Source organism: Erinaceus europaeus, chromosome 20 (genome assembly GCF_950295315.1).
Source record: "Erinaceus europaeus chromosome 20, mEriEur2.1, whole genome shotgun sequence".
NCBI lineage: Eukaryota > Metazoa > Chordata > Mammalia > Eulipotyphla > Erinaceidae > Erinaceus > Erinaceus europaeus.
Genome location: NC_080181.1, coordinates 3609048 through 3632133, shown reverse-complemented (window position 1 = coordinate 3632133; position 23086 = coordinate 3609048). Strand labels below are relative to the sequence as shown.

The following is a 23086-nucleotide window of genomic DNA, read 5'->3' as shown; positions in this document are numbered from 1 at the left end:
GCATAATCTTAGGCTTTTGATACTTAAAATATCTGTAAAGAAAATAATTTAAAGGGGGAGTCGGGCGATAGCGCAGCGGGTTAAGTGCACGTAGCACAAAGCACCAGGACCATCTCTGTCATCCCCTCCTCTCTTCATTACTCTCTGTCCTATCCAACAGTGACAACAATAATAACTACAACAATAAAAAAGGGCAACAAAAGGGAATAAATAAATAAATATAATATAAAAAATAAAATTAGATAAGTATAAAGCCTAGAGTAATGTACACCAAAATAATCAGGCCAATGCAGTATATTTACTGTATGCATAATATAATGTGGTTCCAATGTATAATTATTTTCCTGAGAAATCTTTCATAAAGGTGTTTCTGTGATGACTAATAAGTTATTTTCTTGAGACCCTTTGTAGTGTTTGGAAATTTCTTAAGAGCACATAAATAAAATGGCTTTGGTTTTAGGCATTAAGCTATATTTCCTCATTCGGGGTTTTATTTTTACTTGTTTTGGAGTGTTGGGTCTGTCCACATGTATGATTTTTCCATGGCAAAAATCTTATTTTTTTAATCCCTTTCTTTCAAATAATATACACAGAAAGAGGAAAAGAGAAAAAAGGAAAAAACATCAGAATACCTTTCCAATAATACCCATGGAACTTCACCTTGTGCCAGTGAAATGGTGCTGAGGTTGTTGCCTAACTGGGTATCCTGTTCATCTCCCCAAATTTGCATGTGCCTGCATAGTACTTTATTTTCTTTTGATTTTTTTTCCAATGATTCCCCCACCCTCAAAATGACACCTTGGCAACAGTAACCAAAAGTGTCCATCCAAAATGTCATGTGAATCCCTGCCCCCAAATCCAGTCTCATACTAATAAAGTATCTGCCAGGTTAATTGTTCTTATCAAATTGTTATATATTTGAATATAAATACATATATATTGAATATAATATATATTCTAAATTTGTTATACAAATTTTAAAAGCTTTATAACACTTGAACTTTTGTTCTTGGTACTCTAAAATCTGTGCATTTTTCAAAAATATAAAACCTCCATTTTCTTATAGAAGCTTAGGAATTCTAAGGAATATTCCTTTGAATGTCTGACTGATTCTTACAGGACATCTATTTCTTAACAAAAGACTGTAATAGTTAATACAGCAATTATTTCCAGCTTCTGGATTCAAGCTCAGCAGTACGTATATACACATATTATTCCTGTCCCTTGTTAACCCTGCCATTCTGAAAACGTCACAGAAATGAGAAGTTATTTTAATTGTGAACAATGGAATGTGTGTGACTGCAGGTACATTCTTTGTGTTTGCCATCTGCAAAACTATTTTTCACTTTTCAAAAACAGTCTTGGTCTTCTATTTTATTTTTACTTTCAGTGTGTTCTACTGAGGCAGAAAGAGTATAATGAACAGCAGCTTGATTCTTCTAAGTCTGCCCAGTAGTGAAATAAGAGTGCGAATCTAATTTGCAGTGTGACAGTATATCATAAGAGTCCTTGCTCAGAAGAGATTGGTTAAAAGAGTGGTGTCTTAAAGAAGAAAAGAAACATGGGGTATAAAGAAGGTAATAGCACATCCAAGAACTTAATGTAGTCAAATGATTTGAAAAACTGAGAAACACCAACAGGCCTGTTGGAATCAAAATCCTGTCTAGAAATGTCATTTTCTTTTATTTTCCTCCCAAAACATATGTATTACTTTTATATGCCTGATGTTTGTATGACTATTTATGATGTTGAGTATATGGACTCCATTTTAATCTGATTATGAAACTATAAACTGGAATGGAAGAAAGCATTATTTTGAAGAACTTGGTAAGCTCAATTTTAAACAAGAAAACTAAGAAAAAATAAATAGTACTAAAAAGGTACAGGAAATATATTTTGGTTCTCAAGTCATTATTCATTTTTATAGATTTATGAGACACAAAAATATGACATTTGGGGGGCCGGGCGATGATGCATCCAGTTAAGCCCACATAGTACAAAGCATAAGGACCCACACACAGATCCCAGTTCAAGCCCCCAGCTCCCTAACTGCAGGGGTGGGATTCACTTCACAGCAGTGAAGCAGGTCTGCAGGTGTCTATCTTTTTCTCTACCTCCTCTCCTCTCCTCTCACTGTCTCTCTGTCCTATTAAAAAAAAAGAATAAAAAGAAAGAAAAATATGACATTTTAGCTAGTTGCTAATTTGTTGAATCAAAATAGAATTACATGGTAGCTAGAAGTAGAACTAAGATTTAAGTTTACATTTTATTTTTGGTAGGAATGAAACATGTTAGATGACACTAACTATGACATGATTCAGTGGTATAATTCAAACATAATATGTGAAACATTATCATTCTTCATAAAGTTAACCTAATAACATAATAAATTATAAAATGATAAGTCCTTAATTTTTTTCATGCTAAGAATTTTTAACTTCAAGGGACTGTCATATTCATAAATAATGTATCAATATATGCCCATGTTTCAGTGATAGTAAAGAAAGTGTTGGTCTACTGCCCATGTTTGTGTAACAAGCAAAGTTTTGTGTTCTGCAATGAACAATACAAATGTAGTGAAATTATTAAATTCTTGAACTTTAATAAGAATTTTAAAAGCTTAGTCATGGTTTCTTCAAGGTTACAAAAGTTTGGTATCTTTTTTTTTTCATTTTTTCCCCTATTTTATTGGATATGACAGAGAGAAATTGAGAGGTGAGGGGAGGATAGAAAGGATAGCCCTGATAGCAATAACAACAACAAAAAGCTCACTTACTGTGCTGCTTTGCCATGTGTACCATCCAGGTTTAAGCAGGTACCCACCACACTAAAGGAAGTTTTGGTCCTATGGTGATCTCCCTCCCTCTCTCTCTCTCTCTCTCTCTCTCTCTTTCCCTCCTCCCCCCTTTCCCTCTCTATCATTAATGTCTTTCATCATTTTATTTCACACACACAAGAATAATTTCAGGTTTTTGTGGGGAAATTTAGCTCAAATATGAATAGAGACAATTCTTACTAATTTTTATATTCGTGTCAAATAACACACATTAATAGTTTAATAATTAATATTAAAAGATATTATTTTGTATAGTTACTTTACAGTGACAAAAGATAAGTAACATTTTATAACCTTTCATTAATAGAGTGAGGTGCATCTGAAAATGACTTTTGGTATGATTTTGAGGTATTTTCTGTTATATTCAAAATGATCTGCTCCAGTGGATATGTTGTAAGTTAAACATGATAAAAGCATTTTCAAAAGGCAGAATTTCTTTGAATCAACAGTTATCTTATATCTTTTGTATCCTACATAATGAAGTTAGTAATAAGCAGTATAAAAAATATATAGTAGAATATCTGCCCTAAAATGGCTTTCTTGATCAATCTCTCATAAGTAGCTATTATCTACAGGTGTTTGTACTTGTTCTAGAAAATGCTGCCTCTTTTTATGTCAGGAAAATTAACATTTATATGAAAATATCTCTATGGGCATATTTTAGGAGTAAGAGTCAATAGGTAGGGCCAGGAGATAGCTCTTTCGGTAGAGTGCAAGGCCCTGGGTTCAATTCTGGCACCAGGTGGAAGCACTAAGAATGCACAATCTTACTCATATCTCATAATACAAAATACAAAAAAAATAATTTTGGAAAAGAAAATAAGCACTGTCAGCAAAGTGCAGAGGTAGGAAATTCAATGGTTGGTTTTGTTGGAAATGTGGCTCTAAGAGAGCCTAGAATTGTATCTGAAGGACTGTTGTGAAAATGCTTAGTGATGCACTGCAGAAACTCAAATTTGTTCCTCACAACAAATGAAACCATGAAAAATTCCAGACTTACCAAAATGCAAATATTTTATATAAAATGTGTTTATTTCATTAAATTGGTCATTTGTCTTAATTCTGCATGCTCTAAATTGCATAAAGCTTTGAAAATATCAGTAAAGGGGCCGGGCAGTGGCACACCTGATTAAACACACACAGTACTAAACAAAGGATCCGAGTTCAAGCCTCTGGCTCCCCACAACAGAATGGATGCTTTACAAGCTGGGAAGCAGTTCTGCAGGTGTCTGTCTACATCCCTCCCACTCTATTTCCCCCACCGCTCTCAATTTCTCTCGGTCTCTATCCAATAATAAATTTACATAAAACACTTTTTAAAAGAAGTACAGCATTGGGCTAGAGAGACAGCATAATGGTTCTGCAAAAGATTTTCATACATGAGGCTCTGAGGACCCAAGTTCAATCCCCAGCACCACCATAAGCCAGAGCTGAGCAATGAGTGGCCCTTTCTCACTCTCTTTTTCATCAAAATAAGTAAATACAATACTAAAAAAATTAATTACAGTATTCCAGATCATGACCTTTGTTTTGAAGCATCACACAGGTGAAAGCTAAGCAAGTGTTACTTTACCTCTACACAGGCTTGGGTCTGACCTTGACTTGACAATATCAATGAAACCACTTTTTTTTATCAAACTATCTTTTTATTGTTATGAATAAACCAATTTTGGGGGGAGGGGCTGGGTAGTGGGCACGGGATTAAGCATACATAGTACAAAGCGCAAGGACCCACTCGATGATCCCAGTTTGAGCGCTAGGCTCTCCACTGCAGGAGGAGTCACTTCATAGGCAGTGAAGTGGGTCTGCAGGTGTTTATCTTTCTCTCTCCCTGTCTTCCCCTTCTTTCTCGATTTCTCTGTCCTATCCAAAAACATAATCAATAGCAATAACAATAATAACAACAACAATAATAAACAACAAGGGCACAAAAGGGAAAAATAGCCTCTAGGAGCTATTTTTTTCCTAGTGCTCTACGAATTTGGGGTGGGAGGGAACAGTGCCTGCAAAACTCCACCACTCCCAATGACTTTTTTTCCTCTAGATAAAAGGTGGGGAATTTGGCCCACAAGTCAAATACAGCCTGTGTAATCACTTGGTCTCACTCTGCCAAACTAGCATAGACGGGACTCAAAATTCAATAAATCTAGGAACTTTTTTCCATAGCAACATTAAGTGTTAACTTTTAAATATATATTTATTTGATAGGAAAGAGAGAACTTGAACTAGGTAGGCGAGAAGGGGGTAAAGTGAGACAGACAGAGATTTGAGGGCTGGGAAGAGAGCTTAATGGTTATGCAAGTCTTTCATGCCTGAGGTTCTGAGTTCCCAGGTTAAATCCCCAGCCCCACCATATGCCAGAACTGAGCGATGCTCTGGTCTTTCTCTCTGTATCTGTCTCTCTTTAAAAGAAAAAGAGAGATAAAAAAAAAAGATCTGTAGCATTGCTTCACTGTTTGTGAAGCTTCCCACACCCTCTCCTGCTGTTGGGAACTAGGGGCCTGAACATGGTCCTTGCGCATTGTAATGTGTGTGTTTAACCAAGTGTGCCACTGTCCAGCCCTAAGTGCTAATTTTTAAGTTGATAATTTTGTATGATCCTTGAACAAATATCTAAGTGGTCCTTGACCCTGCTCTGGAGAGAAGGTGGGAGCCGAAGAGAGAACAGGAACGAGAAACGGGGAAGAGACTGACTAAAACACCACTGCCCCTCTGCAGGAAGTAAGGGCAAGACTTGGACTGGGTTCTTTCACAGAGTAATGTTTATGTTCTACTGTTTGAGCCACCTTAATGGCCCCTAATGATAGAGTAGTTTAGCCAGATAATAAAGAAATCCATCTCAGATCTCTAAGCATTAGCTAAAAAACACAAGCTGTTTAGGAAAAGCAGTTGTTTAAAAAATATTAAGATAACTGTCTTAGCCTTTAAACATTATTAAATGTCTAATATGCAAGAGAGAGCTGGTCATAAATACCCAAAGACAATAAGAAGAAAACAGCAATACAATGCCAGTTATTTCTACTAAATCAATATTTAATAACATTTTACTTTATTTATTTATTTATTCATTGGACAGGGACAGAAATCAAAAGGGAAAAGGGAAGTAGGGAGAGATGCCTTCAGCACTGCTTTATCTCTTGGGACACTTTGCCCCTGCTGGTGGGGACTGGGGGCTTGAACCTGGGTGCTTGCACATTGTAACATGTGTGATCAAATAGGTGCACCACCACCTAGGTCTGAGTTGAAATTTCACCTAAAATTGAAGTATCTTCTTTTTTTAAACTTTTTGTGTGCTATTTATTGTCTTAGGATGTAATATGCTTTTGATAGGAATACATGGTTGCTTTCCCCAGGCTGGTGTTAATAAACATCTACTGAATATATCACTTATTTGCTTTCTGAAATTTCAACTCAGAATAATTTTAAGTATTTCATGACAGTGAGTACTTATTTAATCACTCTCTTGGAACAGTATAAAACTGCTTCCTATCAGCTCCCTCTCTTGTCTGCTCTGTGGCTTTCTCCACCTTTCTGTTTTCCTCTCTGTTCTGGACTCAGTAAATCCAGACCCAATAATGTTTTACTACATTCTCTTGGTGGAGACTACTCTTTGTAAGAGAGTTCTACCACTTTGGCCTATTGCACTGAATCATCCAGTTATAACATAATCAGTAAATATTTGAGGATATTTATACAAGATGTTGTTTGTACAAAGAATATACACATTTAAAATGGTACGTAAGTTATAACAGTAATCAAAAAACAGGTTTACTATATGACTTTTATGATCAGAGTAGCTAAACCAAAAGAAGGTAATATATCTGAATATCAGTCATAAAAAAGCATAGCTGTAAAATATTTACATACCAAATGCAAATCAAGACAACACTAAGATACCACCTCACTCCTGTAAGAATGGCATACATCAAAAAGGACAGCAGCAACAAATGCTGGAGAGGATGTGGGGACAGAGGAACCCTTTTACATTGCTGGTGGGAATGTAAATTGGTACAGCCTCTGTGGAGAGCAGTCTGGAAAACTCTCAGAAGGCTAGACATGGACCTTCCATATGACCCAATAATTCCTATCCTGGGGTTATACCCCAAGGACTCCATAACACCCAACCAAAAAGAGGTGTGTACTCCTATGTTCATAGCAGCACAATTCATAATAGCTAAAACCTGGAAGCAACCCAGGTGCCCAACACCAGATGAGTGGCTGAGAAAGCTGTGGAATATATACACAATGGAATACTATGCAGCTATCAAGAACAATGAACCCACCTTCTCTGACCTATCTTGGACAGAGCTAGAAGGAATTATGTTAAGTGAACTAAGTCAGAAAGATAAAGATGAGTATGGGATGATCCCACTCATCAACAGAAGCTGACTAAGAAGATCTGAAAGGGAAACTAAAAGCAGGACCTGATCAAATTGTAAGTAGGGCACCAAAGTAAAAACCCAGTGGTGAGGGGTAGACATGCAGCTTCCTGGGCCAGTGGGGGGTGGGAGTGGGCGGGAGGGATGGGTCACAGTCCTTTGGTGGTGGGAATGGTGTTTATGTACACTCCTAGCAAAATGTAGACATATAAATCAGTAGCTAATTAATATGAGAGGGGGAAATCAATTGTATGTCTCAAAGTTTCTCAAAAGACAAACTGAATCTTTTTAATATATAGGCTATGTATTTGATATGCGGACTCTCTCAAAAGCCTAGACCATGTAGATTAGAAGCTTCCAATAGCACAGCTATATACAAGATACTGGGTACTGTCCAGCAAACTATAACAAAGGGACTTTTCAAAGTTAACCCAATTAACAAATAATGTGATGATAATATTAACTATTGATTGTCTTTTTGAACCCTAAGACAGCAGGAACCTCACATCTTCACTATAGAGCCCCTACTTCCCCCAGTCCTGGAACCCTTGGATAGGGCCCACTTTCCCGTATGCATCTCCCAATCCAAACCAAATAACATTGCATCTGCCGATCACAACCTAACCAAAGCAACGATTGCTACCTCAACATGCTTCACCTCAGAATGTATCCAGAGACTTCACGTGTGGAATGACAACCCTTCAGCTTCATTACTCGGGTGAGACCTTTCCTTTTATAGTACACTCTAATTTCATCTCTGGTAGTTCACTTTCCAACAAAGTCCCATAACCTAGATATACACCAGTTTCTGTGAGAGAGAGCTTATGTGCACACGTATCCATAAACTACTGCAAAATATATACCTGAAAGCAGGACTACACTAGAGTTTGCAGTGAGTACCTCCCTAACACTTCCTCTCCACTATTCCAAGCTTGGGATCCATGATTGCTCAACAAATTGTTTGGCTTCATATGTTAACTCTCTTTTCAATCACCAGGTTCCAGATGCCACCAGGATGCTGGCTAGGCTTCCCTGGATTGAAGACCCCACCAATGTGTCCTGGAGCTCAGCTTCCCCAGAGACACACCCTACTAGGGAAAGAGAGAGGCAGACTGGGGGTATGGACCGACCAGTCAACGCCCATGTTCAGCGGGGAAGCAATTACAGAAGCCAGACCTTCTACCTTCTGCAACCCTCAACGACCCTGGGTCCATGCTCCCAGAGGGATAGAGAATGGGAAAGCTACCATGGGAGGGGGTGGGTTATGGGGATTGGGTGTTGGGAATTGTGTGGAGTTGTACCCCTCCTACCTTATGCTTTTGTTCACTAATCCTTTCTTAAATAAAAAATTAAAAAAATATATATTTACATACTAAACTCTGACACGTTTTGCTAAAAATTCCAATGACAATTCACAATTAAACATATCAGTTTCTATTTGTCTTAATGAATTAGTATTACACGGGATAATAGCTGCATGAGGCACTCTCATACTATTATTACGACTACTATTATTATTAAAAGTACCAAAACAGTCAATAAAAGTCAAAAATGGAAAATAAATGGAGGATAAGAAGGGAAAGAAACCTATCAGTCAGTAATAGAGGGAGTATGGCACTCCAAAGAGGTGCCCAATTTTACCCCCAAATGTAAACAACCTTGTTGGAAAATATTCCAAGAAAAAAATTGAAAAATATGAGAAAAGGAAAACATTTTCACTGAATATATTCTATCCTGTTTTACAAAGAGGATTCAAAACTATATTCCCATATTCACGGAAATAACAGTATTTAGGATGCTGAAAGAAAACATTTACTTAAAGGCAGGGGTAGATAGCATAATGGTTATGCAAAGAGATTCTCATGCCTGAGGCTCCAAAGTCCCAGGTTCAATCCCCTGCACCACCATAAGCCAGAGCTGAGCAGTGCTCTGGTAAAAAAATAAAATAAAATAAATTAAAACATTTTCCTCTTCTACCAAAATATATGTTTTAATTTTTTTCTTAACAAAAAAAAAATGTTAAGGTTTATTAGAATAGACAACAGACACCAAGGGAGATAACAGACAAAAAGTAAAGAACCAACTGTCATGAGTGAGGTAAAAAAAAGTTGATAGTACTTTAAATATAATGAAGTGCCTGTCAGGTGTCAGGCAGTAGCGCAGCAGGTTAAGAGCACACGATGCAAAGCACAAACACTGGGGTATGGGTCCTGCTCCAGCACCTGGAGTCGCTTCACAGGTGGTGAGCAGGTCTGCAGGTGTCTATCTTTCTCTCCCCCTCTCTGTCTTCCCCTCCTCTCTCCATTTCTCTCTGTCCTAACAACCATGACATCAATAACAACAACAATAAAACACCAAGGGTAGCAAAAGGGAATAAATATTAAAATATATATACACACATATATATATGGAACTTTAAAATAAGTGTCTGTCTAGGTAAGTTACTTGAATAACAAAGAAAATGCAAAGAATAATCTTTGAACATTCATGATTTACAGAGATGAGCATCTCTTCCTACAAGTATCATAGATTATATCTCAGTTAAAAGAGAATAGTCTGTAAATAATTTAAGTATTGCTTTTTAGAGAGAGAATTGGATTGAAACCAGAGTTTCTTCTTTGATGTCTTTAACACTGTCATAGTTGGTCTTAAAAGTAGGATTTTTTTCTTCTTATAAACTATCACAACTACCAGACAGTTATTATCTTTATTTTTCAAATAAAGAAAGGTTAACTATCTTGTTTATAATTACACAGCTAATAAATGGTAGAACCACACCAGACACTAAAAGGCAAACTTTAACCCCTCATTCAGTTTACCTCCCTGTAATACTGGATTGTCAGAAAAGTCACAACATATATTTCTGTTTTTTATGCAAAAATGCATCATGACTTTTCTGACAACCATTAGATATTTAATTATAATTATCAATGTAATGTAACTACTACCACAACCTGGAAGGGGTTGTGTTAGGAAAATTTTGTTAGCTTCACAGTGAAATCACCCCATAAAATATGTATAAGAAGCTCCGTTAATATCTGGTAGTACCTGATATGTTCCATGCTGATTTATAACATAAAGAAGTGTTTATTCACAGCATCTATGCCACATTCAGTTTACCTCCGACTTAGCTACATCATCAGAGACTAGATGGAACAAAGATGGTCAAGTTAGCACTATAATGAGATGCAGAAAAGCACAGCATTTATTTAATGTGGGCAGGTAAATCTTGGAACTAAAGTTACTTCACAATAATAAATAAATGCAGAAATTAGGGAATCAATGCTAGCATGAAGTAGTCTAGCTGAAGAGACTCAGTAAGAAGAAACTAACAGCAGTTTCCAAAAGGAAAAATATTGAAATTCTGCATCTCAACTCAATCATTGCGCATTTCACATTAGATTACATTCACCCTGTGTGCCTGTTTCCACCACCAGACCCTGAACTTATCTCCCTTTATAGTATTACTTAGTACAACTGCCCACAGTAGAACATTTGAGTGAGTGAAACAATCTAGAAATTGTTTTGAATGTAAAAAAAGGAATTACTCTTTGCTAATTTTACTCACTGAAGTATAATATACTAACAAGAGTACATTAAAGAGAAACAAATAATTATGTTTTTAGTTAGTTCATTATAAGTAACTTAGTAAGTAGCTAGAATAAATTTTCATAAAATCAATTTTGTATCACTTAACTTAAATCTTAAAGGACTACTCCTTGCTAGCAAGTTTAGTTTTCTTTTAAATATTGAACTTAGAACCAATAGGTAATGGAACACCTAAACATTCATAGGTACTAAGGACTATTTAATTATTAAGCAATATATTTTATATTTCTTATCATTATTACACTTCTTACTTTTAATATCCAGCCTTGAAAGGAATAGTCTTAAAATATGAAGTTATCTGACATGGCCACACACACACGGAAAAAAAAAAAAAATCTCACGTCAAATTCTGATAATGTGAACTTGAAAAAAAAAAATGACATCTTTAAAAATAGTATTTAAAAAGGAGGCAAAGCAGTAGCTCAGTGGGTTAAGCGTGCATGATGCAAAGCACAAGGACTGGCACAAGCATCTGGGTTCAAGCCCCACCCCATCCCCACCCTCTCTCCTGACATGCTGGGGGGGGGGTATTCACTTCACAAGCAGTGAAGCTGGTCTGCAGGTGTCTATCTTTCTATCCCCCTCTGACTTCACCTCCTCTCTTGATTTCTCTCTATCCTATCCAACAATGACAGCAATAACAATAACAATAAACAACAGGGGCAACAAAAGGGGGAAAATAGCCTCTAGGAGCAGTGGATTCTTAGTGCAGGCACTGAGCCCCATTGATAACTCTAGAGGCAAAAAAAAATAGTATTAAAAAATAAAACCCAGAAAATATATAGCTTTCTTTTCTAATGGCTATGCTATGCAAATTTTATATCAGGTTCAGCCATACAGAATATTCCCAGCAAGCTATGGCAGCAGATTTGGGGATTCAGAAGTGGGAAGAGAGGATCACTAAGAAGACTGGAGATCTAACTCCCTATGGTGGGACTGGGGCTGCTTTGGTAGAAAGTGTAACATAGGGACACCTATTTAGGGAAATGTGCCCTTATGACAACAATTCTATTACGTCAGCATTCCCACAATAAAGTGTTAAGTGAAGTTAAAATAAACGAGTATATAGACTCAGTTGAATAATTTGTATAACATCTTTTTTAAAAGGCATTAAAATGCTACAATGGTAATAAAATAATGTTACAGATTCAAAATCACTCTTCATTTTCTTTCTTTTGTATTGAAACAATAAAGCTAGAATTTGGGGGAGGTTATCTATAGTACACCAGGGTAAGTGCACATGCTGTGCCATGGGCGATGCTCAAGCTGAACCTGACACACCACCACCACCACCACCACCACCACCACCACCACCACCACCACCACCACCACCACCACCACCACCACACTGGAGGTGACAATGTGTCTCCCTCTCTTACTGTAACTACCTGAACGGAAAGAAAAACAGGTAGAACTTTTATACAAGTTGATATTTGAACTCTAAGATGCAGAAAATCAAGTCTATGTTTAGATTTCTGTGTTTTGAATGTTATTAAATGCTTAAAATTATCATGAACCTAAGGAAGCACATGATTCAAATTTTATATAAACTTACCAATACACAGGAATTACTTTCTCATCCACATTTCTTATCGATCTTTTCCTCTTCCTCTTCCTCCTCCTTCTCAACATCATCTCTTCTGGTTCTCCTTCATTTTTTCACGTTTTCAGAGAAAGAGTGAGACACAGAGGTGGGCGGGGGGGGGGGGGGTTGACAGGGAGAAGCCACAGCAGTAGCACTTACTTTCACAGGATGGGTGCCAGTCTGGAACCCCAGCAGTATACATAGCAAATAAGTACACTATCCAAGTGAGCATTTTGCAAACCCTCTCATTAGTTTGTTTCATTTACTCTTTTATTAAATATGTATTACTATCAATCCAGAAAATTTTGAAAGTATCAACAAAAGAAATGATAGCATTACAGTTGTGCAAAGAGATTCTCACGCCTGAGGCTCTGAAATCAGAGGTTCAATCCCCCGCACCACCATAAACTAGAGCTGAGCAGTGCTCTGGTAAAAAATAATAATATAAAAGAAATATAAAAGAAAAGAAATGATGCACTTTCTTATGGATGTAGTGGGGGGAGTCACTTTTCATCTTTAGTTGCCAGGTTTTTTTTTTTAACTAAAAGTGTTTAACTTGATTTACCTATTCAGTGAACACTGAGTTCATTGTGTAAAAGTTCACATCTAATAATTAAGTTGTCTAGACTTTTTAGTTCTTATTTAAGAGTAGGTGTGTATGGCTGTTTCTTCTGAGCTATGATAATTGGATTTAATTTGCCCTAAGTTTTAATGACAGTGTGTTACAGATAATCAATGACAATAAGAAAATCACACATACATAATGGTAGTCTGGATTTAAATAGAGAAATAACAAGGTTTTTACAGAAAAAAGAGTATAAACTATAAAAAAAAGTCTGAACTGCTGAGTTAACAGAGCTGGCTTATAATCCATCTCTTTCATTAAATGTAAGGCTGAACACATAAGTTCATTCCTTTTTGCCTTTAATTATTTCTCTTCATAATAAACATGAAAGTTTTAATAAAAATGCAAGATTTGTGGGCAGGGGTAGATAGCATAATGGTTATGCAAAGAGATTCTCATGCCTGAGATTCCAAAGTCCTAGAGCTACCCAATGTTACAATAGAACAAAGAGAGAGAGAGTGTGTGTGTGTGTGTGAGGGAGAGAGAGAGAAATACAAGATTTCCAAGGCTCCTTCCAATACTAACTAGTGTTATTCTATTATTTTTTTTGGAATCCTCATAATTTAGATAAAATCAGTAACTCATAAGATTTGTGCTTATTTAAAAAAATTATTTTAGTATCAGAAACTTTAAATGACTAGCTCTTTAGATTATTAACATTAACAAATAAGAGTGAAGAACTGAACCTTAAAAGCCTATTATTTCAACTCTATTACAAATAAAATAACTTTTGAAGTTTCTATAATCAAATATACTGCAAATTATAAAAAAAAATAATCATCAGGAATCGGGCGGTAGCACAGCAGGTTAAGCGTACGTGGCACAAAGTGCAAGGACCAGCACAAGGATCCAGGTTCCAGCCCCTGGCTCCCCACCTGCAGGGAAGACGCTTCACAGGCAGTGAAGTGGGTCTGCAGGTGTCTATTTTTCTCTCCCCCTCTCTGTCTTCCTCTCCTCTCTCCATTTCTCTCTATCTTATATAACAGTAATGACATCAATAACAACAAGAATAATAACTACAACAACAATGAAAAACAAGAACAGCAAAAGGGAAAATAAATAAATACTTTTTAAAAATTAAAACCTAAACAAAGATTAATCATCACAATATTTTTATAATATCAAAGCAATTTTTAGTTAGGGTATATGTTCCAGAGGATACAAAAAAAAATAATGCTTCAAAATAGAAAAATAAGGGAAAATCTAATAAGATTAAGTAACACACCTTTTATAATGGTTTCAAAACCATTTGGGGACATTAAAAAATTACATGCCCAGGAAACTATTTCATACCTAACAAGAATGCCAATCGGATACCATTATTTCTTAAAACAAGAATTCTTTTTCATTAATTTTCCTTAGTATGTATGATGCCAGGGTCAGAACCCAGCATCTCACACATGGAAGATAGACACTCTATAATCCCTACATATATCTTCCAATTACTAGTAATCTTAATCACCAAGAATTTTACACAACTCTGTGGTTTTTAATATTATAAATTATATGACGGGATGATTCCACTCAAAAACAGAAACTGAGAAGGAAGAATAGACAGGGAAAAGCAAAGTAGAATTTGACTGAGTTTGGAGTATTTCACCAAAGTAAAAAACTCTGGGTGAAAGGTGAGGGTAGATTTTCAGCTTCACTATAGGGGGGTGAGGGTAGGGACACAGACCTTTGGTGGTGGGAATGACGTTAATATATACTCTTCTTATAATCTTATAAATCACTTTTAACAATATTATAAATTGCAGTCATATTGTGACAAATATTACATAACTGAAAAGCGAATTCTTACTTAAAAATGAAATTGGAGAACCTAGATAAATTACATAACCTAAAATCTTTGTTGTGCTAAGGTTTAGTTCAGTTGTGGACAAGGTTTTCAATATGTTTAAATTTAAAATTAAATATTTGAGAATATAAAGATGGAATTTTATATAATAGTGTGCATTTTCCCAAAATGTACAATTTCTCTGTTATGTATCTCTCACAAATAAAAACTGTAACTAGTAAAATATGTAAATAAAAGAAAACTGTGTTTCTTGATGCATTATAACAATACCCATTTTATTACATTTTTCTTAATAACAGTCATTTAACCTAGCCTTACAATATTTCCCAGTTAATGTCAAAATTATCAGGGTAAGGAGAATTTTTTTTTATTTATTCCCTTTTGTTGCCCTTGTTGTTTTATTGTTGTAGTTATTATTGTTGTTGTCGTTGGATAGGACAGAGAGAAATGGAGAGAGGAGGGGAAGACAGAGAGGAGGAGAGAAAGATAGACACCTGCAGACCTGCTTCACCGCCTGTGAAGCGACTCCCCTGCAGGTGGGGAGCCAGGGTTCGAACCAGGATCCTTATGCTTTGCGCCACCTGCGCTTAACCCGCTGCGCTACAGCCCAACTCCCGGTAAGGAGAATTTTAATGCACCTTTTAAAGCTAAATTTTCACGGGAAAAAAATCTATGTAATTCCATGTGCTATAATTACCACTGAATCATAATAGAATATGAGCTCTTCTTCAAGATACAAGACTTAAGAAAGGTATGGTAGCTAGAACATTGTACTTTAAAGCATGAAATTGAGTTCAATCTCCTGTATTACATGTGCCAGAGTGATCTTCTGGTTCTCTCTCTCTCTCATGTTAATAAGTAAGTAAAATTATAATAAAAGAATATCACACCATAGATTCTTATGCCTTACAAAATGTCGATGTTTATAATTACACTTTTCCAGCCAGAAGTCACACACACACACACACACACACACACACACAAAAACATTTTGCTCACTGAGATTGTGAAATATTTTTATTTTTTTTTATTTCCCTACTTGAACTAAAATTGATAACATTTTGGAAGATGGTCCAGTTAGTCACTTTATCCCTTTATGAGGTTCATAATTTAGAACAAAGACACAAACTATAAGCTGATCCTTGCAGAAAAAGTATATAAAAACGCATTACTATCTTGCTCTTTTATCAAGACTTCAACTTTACTTGGTCTATGTAAATGAGTAAAGGAAATATATGGAAATACTACTGGCATAATGGGTCATGTGCAAAAACTCAGTTTTTTTTTAAAAAAAGCGCACTTGCTAAGAATAAATCAAAAGTGGTATCTGTATCTGCAGGGCAGCAAGTTATTTCAGTCATTATGGAAATCATCTTTGCACCAGTGTTCTAAAATGCATCGAGTGAGACATCTCTGACATTGTTTAGATAAAGCACAGCTCACTAGAAAATCCGGCTTAAGAAACATATGGATATAATAGTATGACCACAGTCATCATATTTGTTACATATAAATCTTGAACATTATCTTCTCACAGGGTTCCAACCCAGATCATTGTGCATGGTGATAAGTGCATTTAACAGGAGTGTGCCATCGCCCAGCCCCCATCACATTTTTAATTTTTTTTAATGGATTAATAGTGGTGTTTACAAGATTTTAATAATATAAAGTATATTTCCATACCACACCCACCTGCAAAATTTTATGCCTCATTACTTTTTTAAATGTAACAGTCTCTAGTGTAGTTATTGATCACAAATGCTCATAAAATAGACTTCTACAAACAGTCCACTGTTTTGAGTTTCAACCCAGCCAGTTTTCTGCTTTAAAGAGTTAAGAATTCATGTAACATATTAGCACAGGTTTATCACAATAATCTAAACAATATTCTGTCAGTAAAACACACATTTCTTTATGTTTGTATTTTCAGTGATAAAGATATGAGAAAGCAAGTCTGACACATCAAATGATATAAATGCACACATCTAGTTAAAATAAAGGAAATAAACTCCCAACCTCTTAATAAAAAGTTTAAAAAAACATTAAAAGAGAACACAGGTAATCAAAGTTTGTGTTGTAGAACAGACCCAACATATTAAGCAGTTTAGCTTCCTAAAAATTAGTTTTTGATGGTTGGAGGCTACTAAACTGTATTATAAAGCTTTATTTTAGCCAATGAAACTTAGAGATTATCAAATCATATTTACAACAATAAAACATTTGGACAAATTTTCATCCTATGCTTGATCTCACAAACATATGCGTCACCCCCTTTTTTTTGAAAAGTAAAAAAAATATAAAAATGGCTTGGCAGGCACAGCCTACCCTTACTTTCTGTGTCAGGAGAGCCCTCTACCTTTCAGTGAAGCCATCTGGTTCTTATCACTAAGTCAGTACTGAAATCAAACCACACTCTAACCTCTTTCCTGAAAGTGGTAACGGTTTGCTGACTATAAAAAGGTAATGGAAGAAATACATAGTAATCAAATCTAGTCTATTCTAATGCCCATTTTATTTATTAATCTAACTTATGAAACTGAAGTAAAGTTCCACAAAAACTAAATCTTCATTATTGAAAAAAAACAAACACATTCATGCTTGGATTCATATCTCTAACTTAATACAGGTTTCAGCCCACCTCGTAATTGAAGTATTGCTTTTCTTGTTGAAGCCATTTCAGCATCCATTTAAACATTACACTAGCTTTCTTTAAAAGTATCCTTTTGTGTTGGTTAAAACTTCCACTGGGTTAATCTACTGTTTTAAAGCTCTTTAAAAAGATTAAAAGAAGTCTTTCTATTCAGTGGGTATGGAATTTAAAAAGAAGTAAAGCTAAAAGCTTCTCATTTCCAAGTTTTAAATAAGAACAAATTAAGTACTTTACCAATAACTACATAAAACAGTGACACTTAAATCATAATAAAAATGTCATGGAGTTTCAGCTTCCAGATCTGCTTGAAAAGACCCCCCCACACCTCATCACTCATTCCTCAAATTCTATTTTCACTCTGTATATGACACTTCCACTTTGTTATCTTTAAACTTTTCATTCTGTGTCTCTCAATTCATTCTGTGAACCTATTCTGTCTGAGGCTTCCAACTAGGTATGGAACACATTCTGCGATCACCCTACTCTTTCCATCCGAGTCCAAGCCAACAGCTGCCTGTCAAGGTCTGGGACTCACTCGAGATGCTGGGCCACAGAGGCCTTGATATGGAACTGTATGCAACTGTCCCCTGTTATCTCACAGTCCTGTTCATCAGCACTGAATCACTAATAAAAAGGTAAGAATAGGGAGTCGGGCGGTAGCGCGGCGGGTTAAGCGCACGTGGCGCAAAGCACAAGGACCGGCGTCAGGACCCCGGTTCGAACCCCGGCTCCCCACCTGCAGGGGAGTTGCTTCACGGGCGGTGAAGCAGGTCTGCAGGTGTCTGTCTGTCTCTCCTCCTCTCTATCTCCCGCTTCTCTCTCAATTTCTCTCTTTCTCTATCCAATAACCAATAAAAAAATTTTAAAAACGTCACTTAAAAAATTAGAACATATAAGAATAAACAATGAGCCCTTATGATAAGTGGAATGTGAATTTCAACCTTATGTAAAGACATGTTTGTGGATGACGGACAAAGGACCACAAGCACGTCGAGGAGGAGGAGGAGGAGGAGGAGGAGGACCAGCAGAGCCCGCTCACCTGTCCGCCTGTCCCGCCCACCTGTCCGCCTGTCCCGCCCACCTGTCTGCCTGTCCCGCTCACCTGTCCCTGAGCCCTGCGCCCCTCCTGCCGGGCCTCTCCTCTCCCCACAGCGGACACAGGCGGCCAGGGCAGACCCGCAGCCTCCCTCACAAAACAGATGGGCAAACAAACAGATAACTAAGATGTGAACAGTAGGTGCACTGAGTGCAGAGACAGACGCTGTCACACCTACGCGGGGAAGGCGGGAAACGCTCCTCTTGCCCCAGGAGGTCACCCAGCCAGAAGGCGCAGGTCTGACCACCCAGATGCCGCCACTCCGCAGGGTCAGCCCCAGCCCCAGCCGCGCTCCTGTATATGCAGATGACAGCTCTGTCTGGGGGAGGGAGGCGGGGGGGAGAGAAGAATGGAAGGAGAGAGAGAAAGGAAGGAAAGTCGGGAGGGAGAAAAGAAATAAAAGAAAAGAAGGAAAGAGGAAGGAAATAAAGAGACACAGAAGGATAGGGAAGGAGGGAAGAGAGAGAGAAAGAAAGAATGAAGAAGGAAGGACAGAGAAAAAGGAAAGGAAAGAAGGGAGGAGAGAAGGAAAGAGGAAGGGAGGAAAGAAAGGGAGAAAAAGAGAGAAAGGAAGAAAGAAAAGAGGAAGGAAAGAAAGAGGCAAGAAGGGAGGGAGAGAGAAAAAAGAAAGGAAGGAAGAGAAAGGAAAGAAGGAAGGAAAGAAAGAAACAGAATCAGACAGAAGGAAGGAAGGAAGGAAGGAAGGAAGGAAGAAAGAAAGAAAGAGCGAGCCAGACAGACAGACGGACCCCGGAGACCCGCGCGTCCCGCGGGGAGAAACACGCCGGCGGCGCGACCGTGTTCCCGCAGCGCAACTTCGCTCAACTCCGCCGGGCGGCCGCCTCGGACCCGGGTCTGTGCCGCGGCGATTCCGTCTCCTCCGCCCGCCCGCCCCGCGCCGCCCCGCGCCGCCCCGCGTCCCGGCCCCTAACGCCCGCCCGCCGGGGCCACACGACCGCCGACCGCCGCCGCCTCAGCCCGCAGAGGGGCGCCGCCTGCCCGGCGACCGCGCGAGACCCGCCGGCCAGGGGTTCCCCGGCCCCGGCCTATGGCCCCGCACCCCACCCGCACCCGCACCCGGCGCCCAGACCTATGGCCCCGCACCCGGCGCCCCGACCTATGGCCCCGCACCCCACCCGCACCCGCACCCGGCGCCCCGACCTATGGCCCCGCACCCGCACCCTGACCCCGGGTTCCCGCACCCCAACACCCCGCACCGCGACCTAGGGCACCGCGTCACCGGCACCCGGCTCCCGCACCCCGACCCCGCTCCAACTTTGGCGACACGCGCCGCGGGCTCGCGAGCAGGCGGATTCCCTCAGACCCGGGCGCGGCGTCCGGGACTCACGTCCGCGCCGGGCTCGCCGCCCCGGGACCCCGCACACGCGCCCCGCCGCCCCCGGGTCCCCACTCACCGCGCGGCGTCGGCGTCCAGGCGGCGTCCCGGTCCCCTCAGCCTGGCGGCGGCCGCGCTCCGCGGACTTGGCGCTGCCTCAGGGCCAGTGCGCCCGGCGGCCCGGCCTCGCCCTCCAGCGCGGACCCGGCTGAAGCATCGTCTCCGCCGCCGCCGCCGCCGCCGCGGGCTTTAAGGGCACTTTGGCTGCTGCCTCCCGGCAGTGACGCGCGGGGTCCGAGTTGGCGGGGAGGGAGCGCGGGCGGGCGCGCGGCGGGCGCCTCCTCAGGCCGGTGCGGGGCGCGCGGCACCTTCCCCACGCGCGCGCGCGCGCACAAGCGCACACGGGCGCAGCCTCCCAGCACGCGCGCGCGCTCCCGGGCCGACGGGCCGCCTGGCGGGTGTCCTCGCGCTGCCGCCCCAGCCGCCGCCACGGCCGCCCGCGCCGCCGCCCGAGGCTCAGTCCGCGCAGCCCGTCCGCCCGGCGCTCGCTCCGTCTCCTCCCTCCCTCCGCGCGGCCGCGCGCCCCCACCCCCAGCTCTGCGCAGACAAGTGGTCGCGCCGCGTCCCTCCGATTCCCGCGTCCCTCCGACTCCCGCGTCCCTCCGACTCCCGCATCCCCTCAGACTCCCGCGTCGCTCAGACTCCCGCGTCCCTCAGACTCCCTGGTCGCTCAGACTCCCGAGTCCCTCCGACTCCCGCATCCCCTCAGACTCCCGCGTCCCTCAGACTCCCGCATCCCCTCAGACTCCCGCGTCCCTCAGACTCCCGCATCCCCTCAGACTCCCTGGTCGCTCAGACTCCCGCGTCCCTCAGACTCCCGCATCCCCTCAGACTCCCGCGTCCCTCAGACTCCCGCGTCCCTCAGACTCCCGCATCCCCTCAGACTCCCGCGTCCCCTGGCTGAAAGCACCCTGGGCTGGGGGTACTGAGCACAGCACTCCAGTGAGGACCAGCCAGCGCCTGAGGCGGAAGGGGGACCAGGAGGGACCCGATGGGAAGAGCACCCAGCACCTGAGGGGCAGTGATTGGAGGGGCTGAACCCCGAATCGGGGGCTGGGGTCCCTGAACAGCAGCGGGAGGGTCCAGCTGCCGGGACGCCCTTGCCTGCATGCACCCCCTCCCCCCCCGCTGTACCCCAACAAGCTCTCCCTCCTCAGCTCCTCAGGTCCCCGGGTTCGAGCCCAGCGGCAGGCTGTGGCTCCAGGGACCCAGCGGCCAGGGGGTCTGGACTCTCTGGCGTTAAGTCACAGGACAGACTGGAGGTCTCAGAGCTTATTTATCAATCAACTAATTAATTTTTAAATCAATCAATTAATTAACTTTTGGCCTCCAGGCTTATCTCTGGGGCCGGGTGCCTGCACTACGAATCCACTGCTCCTGTGGCCATTTTTTCAATTTGACAGAGAGAAATGGAGAGAGGAGGGGAAGACAGAGAAGGGGAGAGACAGACAGACACCTGCAGACCTGCTTCACCGCCTGTGAAGTGACTCCCCTGCAGGTGGGGAGCCGGGGACTCGAACCGGGATCCTTACGCTGGTCCTTGTGCTTTGCGCTACATGCGCTTAACCCACTGCTTTACCTCCCGACTCCTCTATTTTTTTATTTTAGATTTTTTTTAAAAATTTCTTTATTTATTACTGGATAGAGACAGAAACCAAGAGGGAAGGGGGAGACAGAGAGGGAGAGAGACAGAGCGACACCTGCAGTCCTGCTTCACCGCTCATGAAGCTCCCCCCCGCAGGTGGGGACTGAGGGCTCGAACCTGGGTCCCGGTGCACTGGAACACATGTTCTCAACCAGGTGCACCACCACCAGGTCCCAACTCCTCTATTTTTAATTAATAAAAAAAGTTTGTCTTGCTTCCTGAGAAGTTGCCTCTGAGTGAGCATAACCCCAGGGCCTGGCGCCACAGTTGGCAGCCAGCAAGCCCCCACAGGCAGGCTGAGACCTGGGCGCCATCCTGTCACGGGTTTCCTGGGTTTGCCTCCACCTAAACTAGTTGTAGAAGGGGTCTGAGCTACATCCGCAGACCTTTATTTATTTACTGACTTTTATATTTTTATTTATTTTTGAACTGAGACAGAGAGAAATAGAGACACCTGCAGCCCTGCTTCCCCACTCATGAAGCTTTTCCCCCTGCAGGTGGGGACCAGGGCCTTGAACCTGGGTCCTGGTGCACTGTCACGTGTGTTTGATAGTTAACCAGGTGCACCATTGCCTGCCCCCTGTTTATTTTATTTTTATCAAAAATTAATTTTGAAATATCAGAAGCCAGGAGCCCTGCATGAAACCCTGGGTTTAAGCCCCCAGCACCCCTGGGAGCACCTGGGACAGAGGGTCCCTGGAGGAAGCCATCTCCTTTCTCTGTCCTCACCTTTGCGCGCGCGCACACACACACACACACACACACACACACACACACACACACACTTTGTGTCAGAAATTAAGAAAAACAGTCCACACAGGCAGCTCAGTGGTGGTGTCTGACTTGCTGAGACCCAGGGCTCATTTCCCTCACAGGATGTAAAAGAAAAGGTCAGTTAAATCAGGGTTCCAAGGGCTTGCTGGAAGTTGACCAGAAGATGGTAGGTAGCCAGTGGGAAAAAGGAAACTCTTAGCATAATAGTTATGTAAATAGACTCTCATCCCTGTGGCTTCAAAACTAGACCTAAGTACTGCTCTGGTAAGAAAGGAAAGAAAGAAAAGAAAAGAAAAGAAAAGAAAAGAAAGAAAGAAAGAAAGAAAGAAAGAAAGAAAGGAAGGAAGGAAGAAAGGAAGGAAGAAAGAGAGAGAGAGAAAGGAAGAAAGAAAGAAAGAAAGAAAGAAAGAAAGAAAGAAAGAAAGAAAGAGAAATGTCATGGTTCCCTACCACAATTAAGACAAACAACTGATGAACCTATGTTCCTCAATTCTTGAATTTATCTTACAAAGATGTTTTCATTCTTTCTCTTTTTATTTTGTTTTATTGATTTAATTGATTTAACATTCTTTCTCCTTTTTTAAATGAAATGACTAAACACTTTTTTTCTATAAAGGAAACAATAGTATCATAAATGCTGAACATGGGCATATTTTTGTAGCAAGTAGTTGGTGAAATACTCTTTTCTTTTTG

General features: G+C 40.8%; 1 protein-coding gene across 2 annotated transcripts in view; it reads right to left on the bottom strand.

Annotated features, from left to right (window-relative positions):
• CNTN5 (contactin 5) overlaps positions 1-20152 on the bottom strand; it is a 906057-nt gene extending 885905 nt beyond the window's left edge. For both annotated transcript variants that reach the window (XM_060179715.1, XM_060179713.1), the window contains exon 1: positions 19994-20152. The gene's annotated coding sequence lies outside the window, so the exon portion shown is untranslated. The remainder of the gene's footprint in view (positions 1-19993) is intronic.
• Positions 20153-23086: the final 2934 nt, after the last annotated feature.